The following is a 12,616-nucleotide window of genomic DNA, read 5'->3' as shown; positions in this document are numbered from 1 at the left end:
GACTGCCCTCGACCTTACATCATAGTGAGAAAGACAATGCTTACACAGAATTAGTAAGGATGTCAGTGGCACTTTATAAACAAATGGGTCGAGTTGAAGATACACACCTATGACTCTGTGATTCCGCTCTTCAGAATATGCTTGAGAAACTTGCACCCGTGCCTCAAAAGATACGCATGGATTTTTTTTTTAATTCGTTAAACTTTTTCTCTTGGAATAATTTATAGAAAAACTGCAAGCATTGTAGAAAGAACTCACATATATTCTTTGTCTAGATTCACAAGTATGCCACATCTCGTTTCATGGTCTGTATCTAACTACATGTTTTTTTTTTTTGGAGACATTTGAGAGTAGGTTGCAAACATTCCGCCCCCTTACCCTCTTCGGGGTGTATGTCCTAAGAATGTAACCACAGACCAGTTACCAAATTCAGGAAATTTAACGTTGATGGAAAACATGAAGCTACGTTGCCTGTTGCAGTTTCGTCAGCTGTCCGGATGCCTTTTACAGCACTTCTTTCCCTGGACAGGACTTAGTCCAGGATCACATATCCTATTTAGTTGTGCCATCTACTTGTGGTCCTTGTTAGACATGGTGGAGTTGGCTCTGACTCTTGCCTACCTTATGTATAACAGAACCCAGAGTTGCCTGGTCCCGTGCCAGCTTCGTGATCATTGGTATGTTTGAGTCCATCGTTGTGGCTGTGTGGACTTTTAGCCTCCACAGCTTAAGTGTCCTCTAATCCGCACTGGTTCCTTAGCTTTTCTTGTCTTTGACATTTTTGAAGAATAACCCTTCCCATTGCCATCAAGTCGATTTCGACTCATAGCAACCCTATAGGTCAGAGTAGAACTGCCCCATAGAGTTTCCAAGGAGCGCCCAGTGGATTTGAACTGCTGACTTTTTGGTTAGCAGCCGTAGCACACTTAAACACACACCACCACCAGGGCTTCCTTTTTGAAGACCACAGACCGGTAATTTTATGAAATGGGCTTCTCTGATGCTTCCTCATGATTAGATTCAGATTAAACTCTCTTGGCCGGAACAGCACAGCGGTAACGTTGCAGCCTTCTCTGGTGTCACACCTGGAGGCGCACAGTACCTGCCGCTTAGCGGTGATGGTGATTTTGATCACGTGGTTAAGATGATGCCCATTTCTCCACTTCGTTTCCTTTTGTAGTTAATAAGTGTGTCTGGTGAGATACAGCAGCACTGTTCGTTGATTGTTTTTGTTTTAAAAATATTTATTGTAAATTCTTAATGGATTGAATGCCAAAACCAGACCCATTGCAACTTTCTGACTCGTAGCAACCCTATAGGACTGGGTAGAACTGCCCCATCTGGGTAGAACTGCCCCATCGGGTTTCCAAGGAGCGGCTGGTGGATTCAAACTGCCTGTCTTTTGGTTAGCAGCTGAACACTTAACCATTGAGTCCCCAGGGCTCTATGGATTGAATGACTTCCCCCCAAAACGTGGTAAAATCCTGTGACTGTGACCCTATTTGGAAATAAGGGTTTTTCTACTGTTATATTCATGAGGTCGTATGGCAGTAGGATGGTTCCTAACCCTAATTCCTTCTGAGACCGGTACTTTTCTTAAAGCAGAAGGCAGAAATAACTTGTCTATGAAAACGGAGTGGATTTTTAAAAAATGAGTATACATATACAGAGGAGTATTTTACTGCAGGGAAAATGAACAAATTACAGGTGTACGTAGCACAGTTCAAGCTCAGGAATAAAATGGCAAAAAAAAAAAATAGAGAACGATCTCACTTGTCTAAAGTTTTAAAATATGCAAGAGCGCACCCACCAGTGAACATATTATTTAAGAATGCGAATAATAGTCTTACCTCATATAATCCCACGGGATAAAACTATAATGAAAAGAGAATAACGAGAAACTTTAGATAGTGGTTTCCCATCAGGCAGAAGGAAGAGGTGGACTTGGAAGAGAGTCACACCAGGGGGAAGGCAGGCTGGGAGGTGGACCGTGGATACGAGAATGTTCATTGTATCATTTTTGATGCCATATGTGTTATTTTTAAAATGTGATTTTGTATTTACCGGTTATTTTTTAAAACAATTTTAAGAAAAATTAGTTGTCGTGGTTATAATGAAGAAAATAAAACAAGTGGATGGGATAGGATGAGGGAAGATTGTCTGAGAAAATGACAACTGAGCAGGGACCTGAATGTGGGGAAAGAGCCTGTGGAGAGAGCAGAGCTGGGAGGCGGTAGGGAGAGTTTACCTGGTCCTGTGGAGCCTCTGCCTTGGAAATCCGCAGTGACCATTTTGCTTGGGACTTGTTATCCTTGAGGTTTGTTATTGTTAACTGTAGTCAAGTTGACCCCTGACTCAGACCAGAGATTGATAGGGTTTTCATTGGCCGATTTTTGCAAGTATGCTGAAACCTGTTTAGCATCATAACAGCACACAAAGGGCCACTGACAGACAGGAGGTGGTGTTACGCATGCGGTGCATTGGCCAGGAATCGAACCCAGGTTTCCCACAGGGGATGCAAGAACCTACCAACGAACTACCAGTGTACTCCCCTGCTGTGTACAAAGCATTATTCTTAGTCCAGTGTGGTGAGCAGCATAAACCTAGAGAGGGAGATAAGGCAGCAATTTAAATAACTCAAAATTTGTTAGCCGTCTTCTGGAGTGCCAAAATGAAGCAGAAGGCCATTTTAAGACATGCACAAAGAACTGTTGCTTCTCTACAAAAAACAACCTAATCTAAGAGATAGAATGAGCTGACAATTTGATTATGGTTGTGTAATATGGTATAATGAATTGACTAAATTTGTGAGGGGTGAGAATCAGGATCAGCACAAAGCTGTTCCTTCATGCCTTCTGGCTTCTCTGCTATGAGGGGCTCTGCCGTTAGGCTATCTGCTACTGGCTCTCTGCCGTTGAGCCGCTCTGCCGCTAACTCGCCCAGCTCACAGTCAGTGTAGCAGCTTGCTCAGCTCTCTCAGCTACTGCTCTCCTAGCAACAGCTCTCTCCAGTCAGGCCTCTCTGCCATCAGGCGCTCTGCCATTAGGCTATCCACCACTGGCTTTCCTCATTGAGTCCACCAGGCTGCTAACTGGTCTGGCTCACATCCAGTGTAACAACTTGTTCAATTCTCTTAATTGCTCTCTTCCGTTGAGCCTCTTTGCCATCAGACCTGTCTGCCATCAGCCTTTCAGCTGCTAAATGGCCCAGCTCACAGCAAATGCAGCAGCTTGCTCAGCTCTTTTAGCTGCTCTCTGCTATCAGGCCTCTCTGCCATTGCCCTCTCTGCGGCTAACTGGCCCAGCAGATAGCCAGTGTAGCAGCTTTGGGGACCACTTAGCTTTCACCTGGCTCTGCTTCTCCGCCAGCCCAGCTCTAAGTCAGCATCTCTCTCTCAACCAAGAGTCCTCTAAAGCCCCTGTGTTTCAGCCATTTATATATTCCACTCTTCACCAGTTACAAGGCAGGGCCTCCCTCACCAGACCAGAATTCAACCAATCCTCCATTACCCATGGGATGTCAATCAACTCAGGTCTTGTTAATTACCAGACCAAAGTATCAAACCACCAGGTTGTTTACAGCAAATGCCAGTCAATCCAGGAAATCTGCTGGGCAAATGTAACAAACCATTTGGGGGAGAAAACAGCCTGAGAGTCTCTCCTTCCCCCAAATTTCTTCTCCAAAGAAGTACGGCAAAGGTGATAACTCCTCAGGACTTAGGGGGCAAAAAAAATCTCCCAAGCTGTTTTTTCAAAGCAAAAAGGGCACATAAAAGAGTTCCACTGCAAGAGTGCTTCAAACTCCTACCATCTTCATAGCTATGCCCTTTTGCAATGTGTTTGCAGCTTCACTATCAAGAGGTGGAGTCCATTTCTCTGGATCTGGGTTTGGCTATGTGACTTGCTGTCTTAGTTATCTAGTGCTGCTGTAACAGATACAAACAGATAACTTGAACAAACAGAAGTTTATTCTCTTACAGTCTAGGAGGCTAGAAGTCTAAATTCAGGGGTCAACTCCTGGGAAAGGCTTTCCTTCTCTGTGGGCTCTGGAGGACGGTTCTTGTCATCAGTCTTGCCCTGGTCTAGGACTGTCTCAGCACAGGGACCCCAGGTCCAGAAGACGTACTCAGCTCCTGGCTCTTCTTTCTTGGTTGTGTGAGGTCCCTCTATCTGCTTTCTTTTCCCTTTTATATCTCAAAAGAAATTGACTCAAAATACAACCTAATCACGTAGATTGAGTCCTGCCTCATCAACATAACTGCCTCTAATCCTGCTTTACTAACGTCACAAAAAACAAACCAAACCCATTGCCGCGAGTGGATTCTGACTTATAGTGACCCTATAGGACAGAATAGAACTGCCCCATGGGGTTTCCAAGAAGCGACTGGTGGCTTTGAACAGCCGACCTTTTGGTTAGCAGCCATAGCTCTTAACCACTGCACCAGCAGGGCTCCCATTAATGTCATAAAAAAATAAAAACCAAACCCATTGCCAACAGGTCGATTTCAACTCATAGCGACCCTATAGAGGTTAAGATTTACAACACACATAGGATAATCACATCAGATCACAAAATGGAGGACAACAACAATACTGGGAATCATGGCCTAGCCAAGTTGACACACATTTTGGGGGGACACAGTTCAATCCATAACATTTACTTTGGCCAATGAGACAGTAGCAAATGCCCCAGTGTGCACTGGAGCTTGCCTTCTGATGGCACTTGAAACCCTGTCTCCATGTGACTGAGCCTAGGCTCACCTGCTGGAGGATGAGAGATACGTGACCCAACTGACTCTCCATCACTCCTGCCAACTGCCAAATCCAGCTGCCGGACAACTTACCAGCTGCCTGCAGATGCATGGGAAGTCCAGTAGAGCCCAAATCAGAAGAACTACCCAGCTGACCTACAGAATCCTGAGCTTAATAAATGAGTATTGTTGGTCTCTAAGTTTTGGGGTTGTTTGTTACATAGCACTAGCTAACTGATACATTGACCAACAGTTGGAGATGGACAACTCCTTTTTTTCTTATGATCTGGCCCCTTGAAGTCAATTTGTGTCAACATGATGGGGTTGATGGGGAGAGACTATCATATGTGTATTCTGGCCTCTGCTGAAACGTCATCTGGGCCTGGTTGGTCACCTCTAAGGAGTCATCCTTCGTTACCCTTGGCAAACTCCTGCAGGTTCATCAGCTCTATGACACTTCCAGGCAAATCTGCTTTGACACTGCAATTTGGGAAATATCTGGGAGCTGCGTGGATCCTAGGCTTCCTCCATATATCACGAGCTAGTGTATCAGCCCTGTGATGGTTAAGGTTGTGTGTCAGCTTGGCTGGGCCATGATTCTCAGTGATTTGGCAGTTATGATGTAGTTTGGCAGTTGTATAATGATGTAATCATCTCCATAATGAGATCTGATATAATGTGATCACCTCCATGATGAGATCTGTTGTGAGCAGTCAATCAGTTGAAAGGGAGTTCCCTTGGGGGAGTGGCCTGCATCCAATATAGGTGGACTTTCTGGCAAGGCTTGCTGGCTTTTGCTTGCTCTGCATCCTGCAGCTGGCTCCTGTTCATCTGACCTACAGTTCTTGGGACTTGAGCTAGCAGCTCACCTGCCATCTTACATGCTGATCTCGGGATTCCACAGCCTGTGAGCCAGAGGCCTCCTATCTGACCTTCCAATCTTGGATTAGCCAGCACACACAGCTATGTGAGTCAGGAGAATCTTCCAACCTAACCCACAGATTTGGGACGTTCCAGCCTCTACAACCGCATGAATCATTTCCTTTATATAAATTGCTCTCTCTATATATTTATATACTGCCCTGGCTTTGCTTCTCTAGAGAACCCAGCCTAAGACAAGCCCCCACACAAGATGGCTGTGAAAAAGGAGAGATGAAAGGTACAAGGGACTGAAGGGAGGCGAGTGTGACTAGAGCTGGGGAAAATGGGTACAGGACCACAAAGCTTAAATGTAATTGCCTTCAAGGAGCAAGATTGTAGTGGGCAGTGTAGGTGAAGGGATAGTTGCTTTCCATTGTAATTCAACACAATTTGGAAAAGAAAGTGGAAGCAGACATTGTCTAGTGTAGCTGATCCCTGCTTATGGGGCTGTTCAATAAGGTCTGGGAACTTGAGTCAGCTCGTCACAGCTGTGTCTGAAGGTGTCTCCTCAGGAAAGGAGACAGTGTTACCCCCCCAAAAAAAACCCATTGCCATTGAGTCAGATGACTTTATTTATAAATTCTCTTTCATATCACGAATATATTCATTATGTACACTGTTCAGCATCTTCCTTGTACCAGATCCTGCACTTGGTGCTAGAATGCAAAGATTAATTAAACATCCTTGTCCACAAGGAGCAACCAGTTAAGTAAAGGAAATAAGACATTTTTTTTTTTTTAATTTGTTACACAAATCTATAGTGACCTTCTACTGTGTGCCAAGACGCTGTTAGAAAAAAACTCTTACCTCAGGGAACTCAACATCAGGAGAAGACAGATCAATAAACCAATTACCATACCATCAAGGAAGCTGGGACACAGATGTGTACAGAGTAGTGGGTGGGCCCCAAAAGCAGAAAAGGCAAGAGATTTTTGGTGGAGGGAGCAACATGTGCAAAGGTTCGTTTAGGGAGAAGGTGGGATTAGAGCTCAAAAAACAGTGGAGGAGACCTCCGAAATGATCTCCATAAGAAATACTAGGTCCTGAATTGTCTTAGTTATCCAGTGCTGCTATAACAGAAATACCATACGTGGATGGCTTTAACGAAGAGAAATTTATTCTCTCGCGGTCCAGTAGGCTAGAAGCCCGAATTCAGGGTGCCGGCTCCGGGAGAAGGCTTTCTCTCTCTGTCAGCTCTGGAGGAAGGTCCTTGTCATCAGTCTTCCCTTGGTCTGGGAGCATCTCAGCGCTGGAACCTCAGATCCAAAGGATGCACTCTGCTCCCAGCGCTGCTTTCTTGGTGGTGTGAGGTTTCCCACGTCTCTCTGCTTGCTTCTCTCTTTTATATCTCAAAAGAGATTGGCTTAAAACACTACTTATCTTGTAGACCTCATCAACATAACTGCCAATAATCCATGTTATTATATTACATATAGTGATAGGATTTACAACATATAGGGAAATCACATCAGAAGATAAAATGGTAGACATACAATCAGACAAGGGAATCATGACCCAGCCAAGGTGACGTATTTTGGGGAAACACAATTCAATCCATGACATGAATGAAAACCCAAAACTTAAATGGCAAGTACAGAAAGGTAAGTGCCATAAGTGAGATGTAGATAGAGCACTAAGGAAATCTCTGGAAGGAAAGAAATTTAGGTAGTGCAATCATTTATTACTTCATCAAGAAAGAGGCATTAAACCTGGGGTTTGAATTGGGGATCAATTGTGGACCTACGGTCCTAAAAGAAAAATCTAAGAGGATATCCCCAAACCCTAGACTCAAGAAAAGGATACAGAAAGTGGTAGGCTGCAGAGCAGCTTCGTTATGCTGAGCAAATAATTGTCATCCTGGGATCCCTGGAGCCCTGGGGGCACAGTGGTTAAGCGTTTGGAACTTAACTAGTGGTGTTTGGTCGGCAGTTCGAATCCATCAGCCACTCATTAGAAACCCGATGCGGCAGTTCTACCCTGTCCTATAGGGTCACTATGAGTTGGAATCGACTCAACAGCAATGAGTTGGGTTGAGTTTGGTTTGGTTTTGGGCTTCCTAGAAAGCAGAGCCTGAGACAAGGATGAAATGCTAATACTTGATGTGGAAGCCGCAATTCCAAACTGTGAGGCAGTGAGAGTCAGAGGAAAGAGAGTCACGAGGCAAGAGAGGATGGGAAACCATACAAGTTACATGGTACCATGCTGGCTTCTGCTTCATGGACAGCCTAGAAGACATACAGCCAATTTCTCGGCAGATGCACCCTCTAGACCTCGTGGGATGTCTCTGGAGGCTGAACCATACCTTTGAGTAATTAATCAGAGTGAGGGAGAGGGAAATTATTTACAGGTTCAGTTATTTACTGGCTCTCTCCCACCTCTGGCCTTCCATTGTACTAAGTTCAATCAGTGGGGTAGTTAATTCTTCTGCAGTGCTAGGTTGCATCACTTAGCCTCTTTGGCAATCACTCCAGAAGTGTGGTCTTTCAATCCAGCAGCCCCAGAGATTTCCAGAGAAGCCAAAATCTCCACATGGTTGGCTTTGGGTTGGTAGATGTGCATGGGGGCCTGTGGGGAAGCAGGCAGCCAAGGGTTCAAGAGACAAGTGAGGCTGAGAGAATCCGAGAAGTCACCTAAGATGTGTTTGATACAGCAATCATAGAGGTTGTGACCCAGTTACCACCAGAACTCTGGCTCAGAACTTCCAAAAAAGTGAAGTGAACCAGATGGAGACGGCTGTGAACTGGAGGGCTACCTACCCTGCCTAAAGAATATCCCACATCGAGCTTCTGTTAAAAGTGATGAAAAAATCTGGGAATAGTTAATGGTGATGGTTGGACAGCATGATGAATGGAATGAATGTCACTGAACTGTACACGTGAGGATTGCAGAAATGGAAGGTGTTCTGCCACCTATATATTTACCACAATACACAAACAACAAAAAAAGAATGTCCCAAATAGGGACAACCCTAGGAGCCCTAATACAAGGCATAAACAGAATACAAAACATTACCAAAAATGATGAAGAGAAACCCGATAACTGGGAGCTCCTAAAAATCAAACACCTATGCTCATCTAAAGACTTCACCAAAAGAGTAAAAAGACCACCTACAGATTGGGAAAGACTTTTCAGCTATGACATCTCCGACCAGCGCCTGATCTCTAAAATCTACATGATTCTGTCAAAACTCAACCACAAAAAGACAAACAACCCAATCAAGAAGTGGGCAAAGGATATGAACACACATTTCACTAAAGAAGATATTCAGGCAGCCAACAGATACATGAGATAATGCTCTCGATCATTAGCCATTAGAGAAATGCAAATTAAAACTACGATGAGATTCCATCTCACACGAACAAGGCTGGCATTAATCCAAAAAACACAAAATAATAAATGTTGGAGAGGCTGTGGAGAGATTGGAACTCTTATACACTGCTGGTGGGAAAGTCAAATGGTACAACCACTTTGGAAATCTATCTGGCGTTATCTTAAACAGTTAGAAATAGAACTACCATACAACCCAGAAATCCCACTCCTCGGAATATACCCTAGAGAAACAAAAGCCTTCACACAAACAGATATACGCACACCCATGTTTACTGCAGCTCTGTTTACAATAGCAAAAAGCTGGAAGCAACCAAGGTGCCCATCAACGGATGAATGGGTAAATAAATTGTGGTATATTCACACAACGGAATACTATGCATCGATAAAGAACAGTGACGAATCTGTGAAACATTTCATAACATGGAGGAACCTGGAAGGCATTATGCTGAGCGAAATTAGTCAGAGGCAAAAGGACAAATATTGTATAAGACCACTATTATAAGATCTTGAGAAATAGTAAAAACTAAGAACACATACTTTTGTGGTTACGAGGGGGGGAGGGAGGGAGGGAGGGAGGGAGGGAGAGGGTTTTTTATTGATTAATCAGTAGATAAGAACTGCTTTAGGTGAAGGGAAGGACAACACTCAATACAGGGAAGGTCAGCTCAATTGGACTGGACCAAAAGCAAAGAAGTTTCCGGGATAAAATGAATGCTTCAAAGGCCAGCGGAGCAAGGGCAGGGGTCTGGGGACCATGGTTTGAGGGGACTTCTAAGTCAATTGGCAAAATAATTCTGTTATGAAAACATTCTGCATCCCACTTTGAAATGTGGCGTCTGGGGTCTTAAATGCTAACAAGCGGCCATCTAAGATGCATCAATTGGTCTCAACCCACCTGGAGCAAAGGAAAATGAAGAACACCAAGGTCACACGACAACTAAGAGCCCAAGAGACAGAAAGGGCCACAGGAACCAGACACCTACATCATCCTGAGACCAGAAGAACTAGTTGGTGCCCGGCCACGATCGATGACTGCCCTGACAGGGAGCACAACAGAGAACTCCTGAGGGAGCAGGAGATCAGTGGGATGCAGACCCCAAATTCTCATAGAAAGACCATACTTAATGGTCTGACTGAGACTAGAGGAATCCCGGCGGCCATGGTCCCCAGACCTTCTGTTGGCACAGGACAGGAACCATCCCCGAAGACAACTCATCAGACATGAAAGGGACTGGTCAGTGGGTGGGAGAGAGACGCTGATGAAGAGTGAGCTAATTATATCAGGTGGACACTTGAGACTGTGTTGGCATCTCTTGTCTGGAGGGGGGATGGGAGGATAGAGAGAGAGGGAAGCTGGCAAAATTGTCACGAAAGGAGAGACTAAAAGGGCTGACTCAATAGGGGGAGAGCAAATGGGAGTACGGAGTAAGATGTATGTAAACTTATATGTGACAGACTGATTGGATTTGTAAACGTTCACTTGAAGCTTAATAAAAATTAATAAAAAAAAAAAAAAAAGAATGTCCCAATGAGTATGTCTGATCCACCGTCACCCCGTGGGACTGTAGGCCCAGTGTCGCTAGACCTTCTGATCTTTGAAGAGAGCGTGGAAATCCAGATCGTTATGTAAAATCCCCTGATTTAACATTGGCAACTACAGTTAATTAAAGACGCTGGTGGGTGAAGGCGGTGACTGCCAAGTCAAAAAAGCCTCTGGCCACATCTAGTTGTGATCCTCCCTCTAACTAGAAAGCCAGTGTGATCAGTCAGGGAGGAAGTGAGCCACAACCGCATATGTGGCTAAAAGATAGTGAGGGTGGGCTAGACCTAGGGGGCCCAGATGAAGGAGAAACAAGCCTTGATGATGGATCAGGCACGAAAGGAAAAAAACCGTGCAAAGACGCAGCCGAGAGGCACAGAGGGGCAGGGGCCCTTGAGAGATAGGGGGCAACAGAAATAAGACAGGAAAGAAAAGTGCTTGAAACAAAGTCAGCAATTTTTTTTCTTTTTTTTCCCCTGAGACTGGCCTCACTTGGGGCATTTTACATTCTCAGAGATCTCAAACTCCTGAAAGGGCAAAATGGAAATCAAGACACCCTAAGACTCATGACCGCTATACAGCACGGTCTAGTTCCTGGTATCCAGCTGCTTTTACTGGGAACTTGGAGAAACCATTGGTGGATTCTTTCACAATTTTATCTTTTTATTGTTTCATAACCGTACTTATCGGCTGATTGCACGACCTAAGGCCGGCACTCAGGTTCTCTGTACTTTGTGTCAGGAAACCCAAAGATATGTGAGAACGATAAAGACCTGCTGCACAGAATTGTCCGTATCTGTATTCCAGAGACCTTGGCTTTTTGTTCCTTTTTTTCAGTAACTTTCGAAATTGATACAATTTCAAACTTATAAAAAAAATCACAAGAATAGTACAAAGGATTTCTGTATCCCTTTTACTTAATTGAGCCCTGGTGGCATAGTGGTTAAGAGCTTGGCTGCTAACCAGAAGGTCGGCAGTTTGAATCCACCAACTGCTCCTTGGAAACCCTATGGGGGCAGTTGTACTCTGCCCTATGGGGTTGTTATGAGTTGGAATCGACTCAGCGGCAACAGGTTTTGGGGTTTACTTGTTAACATTTTGTCTCTTTTGCTTTATCATTGGCTCTCATTATAGATATGTAACATATATGTATATTACATATAATAGGTAACTATATATGCACATATACACTATTTTGTTTTGAATCATTTGAGAGTAAGTTGCAAACATTATGCCTCTTTATCCTGAATATTTCAGCATGTATTTCCTAAGGACATAACTGCAGGATAATTATCAAAACTAGGAAATTTCATATTGATACAATATTGTTTTCTAATCCACAGTCTATACTCAGTTTTTGTTCACTGTCCCAATAATACCTTTTCGAGCTGCTTTTTCTTTGGTCCAAGATGCAATCCCGGATCATGCATGGCACTTCGTTGTCATGTCTCTTTAGTGGAACCGAGACCAAACCAGTTGCCCTTGAGTCAGTTGTGAGTCATGTGATCCCCTGGGTGTCAGAATAGAGCTGTGCTCCATGAGGTCTCAAATGACTGCCTTTGTTCTGAAAAAAAAAAAAACTGAGGTGGGCTCAAACCTCTAATCTTTTCGTTAGCAGCCAAGCACCACCCAGCAGCCCCTCTTTAAGGGAGACCTTGTTTTTTCCTTGACTTTGACACATGGCACTGAACCCTCCTGAGACCTAAAAACTATTTCCGAATTTCAAGCATTTTAATGGATTTTAAAAATATTATAAATGTAAATTTCGATAAAAATTTACACTGAAATATAGGTCAAAACTGGATCTTGAAATTCACTGAATAGGAAAGCTCATAGGGAAAACGGATCCATCAAAAGGGTTGAGATTGATTTTTAACTTGAGCGCAGAGCCCTATTATGACGGCAAAGCAGTTTCCATCTGTTTTACCGGGCTGCGCATCTCTGCTTCCCTGTTCTTATGCTACTATTGAGGTATCTCCACTTCTCCGCATCGGGTTTTGTTTTTTGTTGTTGTTTTTTGACAGAGCACAAGTTTTTTTATTGTTGTTGAAAACGTACACCAATTCAACAACAAC

The sequence above is a fragment of the Loxodonta africana genome, chromosome 27, assembly GCF_030014295.1.
Source record: "Loxodonta africana isolate mLoxAfr1 chromosome 27, mLoxAfr1.hap2, whole genome shotgun sequence".
In the NCBI taxonomy this organism is placed as follows: domain Eukaryota; kingdom Metazoa; phylum Chordata; class Mammalia; order Proboscidea; family Elephantidae; genus Loxodonta; species Loxodonta africana.
Note: the sequence above shows the minus strand (reverse complement) of the source record.